Source organism: Lemur catta, chromosome 11 (genome assembly GCF_020740605.2).
Source record: "Lemur catta isolate mLemCat1 chromosome 11, mLemCat1.pri, whole genome shotgun sequence".
Classification (NCBI taxonomy): Eukaryota; Metazoa; Chordata; class Mammalia; order Primates; family Lemuridae; genus Lemur; species Lemur catta.
The window spans coordinates 56,186,077-56,193,157 of record NC_059138.1 but is presented as its reverse complement, the minus strand read 5'-3'; the positions used below and the strand labels follow the sequence as shown (position 1 = coordinate 56,193,157).

The window sequence follows — 7,081 nt, the reverse complement described above, 5'->3', positions numbered from 1 at the left end:
AATGGAAAATTGCTAATCAACAGGCATAAAGTTTCAATTATGCAAAATGAACATGTTCTAGAGAGCTACTGTACTACACTGTGCCTATAGTTAACAATACTATATTGTACACTTAAACATTTATAAAGAGCATAGATCTCATGATGTCTTTTTACCAAAATAAAATTTTAAAAATAAATTAAAAATAAAAGATCCCTAGGTGATTCATGTAAAGTTTAAACAACCCTGCTATAGAATATTCAAGACATTATTGAATAATAATGGTGATAGTAGGTAGCATTATCCAGTTCCTGATTTTAACTGAAATACAGTCTATGTTTTACTATTTAAGTGATTTTGGTAAACAATTTTTATAAAACAAAAATAGTTTTTCCATTGCTATTGTAGAATTTTTTTAATTAAAATGACTTTTTAATATTATCAAATTTCTTTACATATGGTAATATAGTTTTCCTACTTTAATTTAATGATATAACAATTAATCCATTATATATCAACAATATATATTGGTGTCATTCATAACACCAATAAAATAAATGTATCTTTTCATATATTTATAGAATCCTATTTCCTAATACGTTAACTTCTGCTTCTATATGTATAAGCAATTAGTCTTTAGTTTTCTTCATTGGTTAGAGGTTTTAAATTATAGATGGTTTTATAAAATAATTTGGGGAGCTTTCCATCTTTATCAATAGACTAGAACGGTGGTTGTCAAACTTAGTTTTCACATTAGAATTACATGGGGACTTCAGGAAAATATTAATGTTCAGGCCCTACTCCTAGAGATTCTGATTCAAATGGTCTGGGGCTCACCAGAAACAGTATTTTTTAAAAATTAAGTTAAAACAAACAAACAGCTCCACAGGTGATTCTGATGAGTTTCTAGATTTGAGAAACACTGGTCTGGAAACATGTATTATAATACATGATATAATAACTTCAGAAGATTAAGTACAATTTAACCATTATCTTATCAATGGACACTAAGTCCCTCCCCATTCCAGCTTCATTTATGGTAACTGTCATATTAAAGCTTCTCATTTCTTTTTGAATTAATTTTAATAAACCTATACCTTGTCCTTTATGAGATTAAGGAAATTTCCTTCTATTCCTACTGTGCTGAGAGTTTTTATCCTGCATGAATGTTGAATTTTGTCAAATGCTTCTGTATCTATTGAGATGATGATGCAGTTTTTCTTCTTTAGTCTGTTACTATGGTGAATTACATTGATTGATTGTCAAACATTGAACCAGCCTTTCATTCCCAGCACAAACCCCACTTGATTTGATATATTATCCATTTTATATATTGCTGGATTCTATTTGTTAATAATTTGCTGAGGGGGAGAAAACAAGAAAACGCAACCGCCACTGGTCATTCTTCACTTTCCTCCCCGTATGTCTGCTCATTGTTCCCTTTTCAGATTCTTCAGGTAGTCGCTTTTTGTCCTCTATCTGATTCTCCGTTGTAATCCATGGGAGAGATGCACTGTGGTGGGCTGACTCCATCTTGACTAGCACCAGAGTCTACTAATTTTATTTGGTGTTTTTTGTAAATGGCACATTCAATTTATTAGCCTGGCTTTTAAACTGGAAAATTCGGTCTATTTACATAAAGCTCATATTCTTGATTTTATTTGTCCCATATATATTTTTATTGTACTTTTTTTGGCCTTGTTTTGTTTCCACCCCCTCTTATTTAGGAATGCTGCTGTAATTTTCCCATTCATAAGTATTCCTTTTTTCTTTTGTAGGGGCCACAAACGTCTTTTATTTAACTATTACATGAAACGTAGATACCAACTGCTTTCTCTCCAAAACCTCATTGGTCCTTCATGTCTTTACCCCTTTCTCTGACAAGAAGAGCTTGTTAGAACACATTTTTTTTTTTTACATAATTTTTCCCACCCCGAAATGAGATTTTGCCATGCTTTCACTTCCCTTCCCTTCCTCTTGTTATATGCCTAGGCTTTACAGAGACTTAGTAGTTTGTTTAGTTCCAGACTAGCAGGAATTTTTTTCTTTTTGCAGTGCATGTCCTCCATTCTAGAATCATTGTCTAGCCCTTGCAACGCATACTCTCAGACAATGATCATGCACTTTGACAGATAGATGAGTAGATATTGCATGCTCCTTTGCTTCCATTTCCTTTCTCTTCATCATTCCTTATCTTGAATCCTCTGTTCTGATTAATCTGATTTTGATTATAGTCTCTTCTCAAGTATTCTCCTCAAATTTGATGGAAAGATAACATATTCAGGAATTCTTTGTATATTTGCAAACAACTTTTTACACTCCAATAGATGGATCTCAGAGACCTAATGAACAAAAGAAGGCAGACACAAATGAGTACATGCTGGATGATTCTGTCTATAGACGCTCAAGAAAAAGTAGATGTGATAAAGGTTAAAATAATGGTTACTTCTGGAAGGAAAATGAGCTCTCCTCCTGGACTGCTGGCAATGCCTGTTTCTTGTTTTGTGTGGTAACCACCACACATGTGTTTAGACATATGTAAAATCATCAAGCTGTATGCTTAAGATTTTTGGATTTTACTATATGTGAAGTATACTTCAAAAAAAAAGAAAAGGTTAGAAATGGATGAAAAATTCATAAATTAATAACCTAACTATGGAAGGAAATTGAAAAAGAAGACCAAGAATAAGCCCTTCCTCTACAAAAAGCACCAGACCAAAAAATTGTTAAAGGAAAGTTCCAGTGAAACTCTCAGGAGCAAATGTGTTTAATGATATTTAAAATGTTCTAGTCTTTAGAAGTAGAGAAATGAAAAGATTCCCAAATCATTCTATAACATGAAAAGATGACCTCATATTTCACATCTTAAATTGGCTAGAATAGAGAAGCATCAAGTAGCCACATTCCAAATAAAGCTGCAAACAGAGACACTAGGGCTGTCAAGAGGGGCTGAACTAGCCCTCTTACACCAACCCTGCCTCCTTCCACTTTGGGGTGCCGGAATGAGGGGAAAACTGAAAAGGCAGCTAAGCCTCTCCTACCCTCACCCTGGGGCCCTTCCCCTACAGGTCAAGCTTGATCTGGGGGGAAGGGAAATAGATTTGAACAATGAAGAATGTGCATGGTTGACATCTATCCTGTGAACTCCAGTTATTTGGTCACCATGCAAATAAGTCAAGAATTTATGAAAAGATTGTTTTTAATTTAAGTCTATTCAAAAGCTAGAAATCAACTGGAAAGCATAACATATAACCAAGGCTGGCTCTCATAGCCTATCAACATGAATTTTAAGAAAAAGATCGGTGAGGACAATATCAGTTTATGTCAGTCCAGGTTATTCCTAGTATACGAAAAGCATCTGCTATAACACATTTACATTTCTTCACTCTGGGCCCATTTTCACTTTTTCTTTTTTATCTCTGTGCAAATGAAATTTGTGAAGCAATCGTTGCATCTGCTGGAGCTGAGAGTCTGTTTGCATTTCCATTCATCTCCTTGTTTCTGGGGGTCTGCATTGAGGCATATAGAAAGAAAAAGCTAACAGAGCAGACCAAAGTCTTGGTCTGAAATCAGCACTTAGAGTATCAGCCCACGTAGAAAGAGATCTTTTTGTAAGGTTGAATAGGGCTGATAAAATAATAGATTGTCCTGCGGTGTGGAAGCCATGGGAATGCAGCTAATGGGACTCACAGGCCCCAGGAACCCACCTTGCGGTTGCAGCAAGAGATTTGTGAAAAAGCAAGGTTTAATTAAGGTTCTATAGCTAAAGTAACCCAATATGTAAATGTGTATGTGCGTGTGTTAGTACAGGTAGCAGCGTTTATGTGTATGTTGGGTGTTAACCATTAACACACACACTGGTTTGATATACCCAGTGTTCTGTTGCAAGTTCTAGCACTGTCTAGCAGTCCCTCTGGAAACATGCCCCATATGTCAGCCTTACTCCTGCCGAGAAAACAGGCTCCCAGGGACATGGGAGTGTGTATTCCATTAAAATCAATCAATTGTATTGTTAAACTATACAAATATTTCCATGCAATTATCAACAGAAATATAATTTTCTGAACAATCTCACACAAATAAAACATCTTGAAACACGCCACAGAAGTCAAAATGTTCATTGGCATCCCCAGTCCTTAGACTTCTCTCTGTGATTCCCGGCTCATTCAGAATCTTGGGAGCCAAGCAGGTATATTCTGCAGCTAGAACATACCAGAACAACTTCAGCCCATTTCTCCTCCCCAGGCCAAGCCATCCTGTGCCTTTTGGCTCTGTTCCTATCCTGACAGAAAGAGTGAATGTCACAGGGAATGTCTCCTTTGGATTCCGGAGGTAAACAGTGAGAAGAGCTGGTGACCATGCACTGAGTAACCCAGCAGCAAAATTAGAATGTGTGTGCGCATGTGTGTGCGCGTGTGTGAGACACAGAATGAGAGAGAGAGACAAGGGGACACCCACACGAGATAGCCACGAAGAAGAGATAAGACATAAGTCCCCAGAGAGTGACAAGAGAGTCCATCATCCATGCAGCTATCTGCTCCGTCACTTTCAGCTTGCTCTCTGGGGTGTCCCTACACCCTCAAAACGCACCACCACCGAACCCAGCTTCTGCTGTGGAAGCCTCGAAGCCACCCTGGTAGTTTTACTTGATAGCGCTACTTCTGAGCCTGGCGTGCTGCCCACGCAGGTATTCAGTAAACGCGCTGAAGGGTACTATTGTGCCTCATGTTGTTTCTTATCTCTTCTTTGTGCCTATATCCTGTGTCCCCATTAGGGTAGTAAACAAGGACAACACATAAACTCACAAGTGTAGGTAGTGTGCTAACATGTGGGGCAAGTTTTTCGCTAACATTGCAAGGGTCTCTGGCCCGATGAGTGGAGTTTGATAGTAATCCTTGCTACAAGTACAATGAAAAAAAGAAAAAAAAAAACAAAAAACAGGGACAACATATTATACTTCACATCTAATACTCACAAAGCACCATACAGAGTCCTCTGTAAAGACTCTGAATCCTTAAGCCTTGCCTGTGCTCTCTTACAGTGGCATTTCTGCTTACGTTTACCTCACTTACGTTATTCAGACAAGATGGGGCATGCTCAGGGTGGCAGGGCCTCAGACCACTGACGTTATTCTATACAGCAGGGCCTTACAAAACTTTCAGCTGCAAACAATGACTGCTAGCTTAACAGCCAGCCTCTGTGTGGATTTAGCCTTCCTGAATCCCAAGGGAACCTGCAAGCGACAGAACATATGATCAGTTTTATATGACATTTCAATAATTTATATCCTGTTACTGAGATTTACAACAAAAACATTACTAGAAACACAGTCCAATAAACAACTATAAATTTTACCTCATTCCTTGTATTTATCTATTTTTAAGACCACTTCTGTTTATTTAGTTCTCTTTTCTGAAGAGTTTCTGAGGAAAAATAAAAGACATAATTCCTCTGAGATAGTCTGTTTGGAATGAATTATTCAAAGGGCAACCCAACATTGTGTGGGCTTCCATAGGTAATATGGCCATCCAGTACTTTGCGGAAACACAATATAAATAGATAAAGCAGTTAGCAGGTAATTACATGCATTAAAGAAAGATTTTCCAATTTCCAGGGGAGAATAAGTGCAAGCTCCCTCATTGCATTTGAACATGAATTTGAACTTTTAAATTCTGATTTGCATGAAAATTTTTGTAACAGAGGCACTTGTATAACAAGAATTGCTTCTACTCTGCCACATAAGAATTGAGCCACACAGACTCGTTAACTGGCAGCAGAGTTGCATTTCAAGGCCATACCAACCCCAACCGAAAAACCTGTATGAACAACAATTAGAAAAACCAAACCTGCAATAAACATCACTTGCTAATTACTATGAGGAGGCCTGAGGGAGCATCTTCCAGCCCTGGCCACTAATCCAGTTGGATTGCATCTGCATTTGAATGAGTGATGTCAGAACCCTACACACCTGTGACCCACTGGGGTCATTGGCCAATCAAAGACTCAGTGCTCAGCTGAGCCTGCTCATTTGTTCTTGCAGATCTTATCAAGCTTGACTGCTTCTCCCATTAGAACCCCCCATTCTCACTTTCAGTCTCAATTTTCCTCTACTCACAAATACCCAGAATAGGAAGGAGCTTAAAGGTCTTCTAATCCACTGATTGTCAAAATTAGGGTTTTTTCCTCTAATCAAGGAATCCTTCCCTAAATTAAGACTCAACCAGACACCTAAGAGCTAAAGCAGCCACTTGGATGTGCTCTGGTCACAGAGGGGAGGGCAGCCAGTAGCCCACCAGCTGCACTGACCTGCCACTCCCAACAAGGACTTCAAGAGAGAGAGGCCACCCCCTCCAGTGATGGAGGAGGAATCTGCAGGTTGAACTCCGGTTTTCAGTGGAGGCATTATTGGCATTTGGGGGCAGAAGCAGTCTTCGCCACACAGGACTGGCCTGGGCATGGTGGTCATTTAGCATCGGTGGCCTCCAGCTGAGTGCCTGCAGTGTCCTCCCATACATGTGTTGACCAAAATCAGCTACTGAGAGAGAGTGGTTCCGGTTCCACCTGGACTGAGAATCACATGACCCGGGAGTGATTTTGCCCAGGGTTAGTCAAAGGGCAGAGTCAAGATGAACCCGGGTTTCCTGATTCCCAGCCTAATACTCTTTCCTCTTCAGCGTGTGGACTTTCCTGCCAGCTGCAATGATTTCTTTTCCTCACCCTCTTGGAGCTTTGCCTGAACAGCCAGGTCCCTGTCCAGTGCAATTCTGTGTCTACTACTCTGTGAGGCTGCCGGACCTTACACCTTCTGTTGCTGCTCCTACTGTGGGAGCCAGGCAGGCTCTTCCATTTGAGAACAAAGATTAATTTAGACACAAAAATGATATCCCTGGCACTTTTTCAGTGTATGGTGAGCACAAATCTAACTCCTGGCCCCACGGCCAAGGCAGCTTCTCAGTGAGATGTGATTTTCAATTAACTAACCTAAATGGACTGATTCTTTTTCTTCTTCCCAAAGTGTATTGTTTGCTTCTAGATCATCTATGTTCTATATAACCATCTGTATAACCATGATTCTGGTAGATAATTTCCTGGCTGCCATCCT

The 7,081-nt window shown here is 39.2% G+C and overlaps 1 non-coding gene across 1 annotated transcript; it reads left to right on the top strand.

Moving 5' to 3' along the window:
* The first annotated feature begins 4,741 nt into the window (after positions 1–4,741).
* On the top strand, positions 4,742–4,885 carry LOC123647868. Its single transcript, XR_006738398.1, has one exon. It is a non-coding gene; the product is annotated as a small nucleolar RNA SNORA62/SNORA6 family (small nucleolar RNA).
* The last annotated feature ends 2,196 nt before the right edge of the window (positions 4,886–7,081 follow it).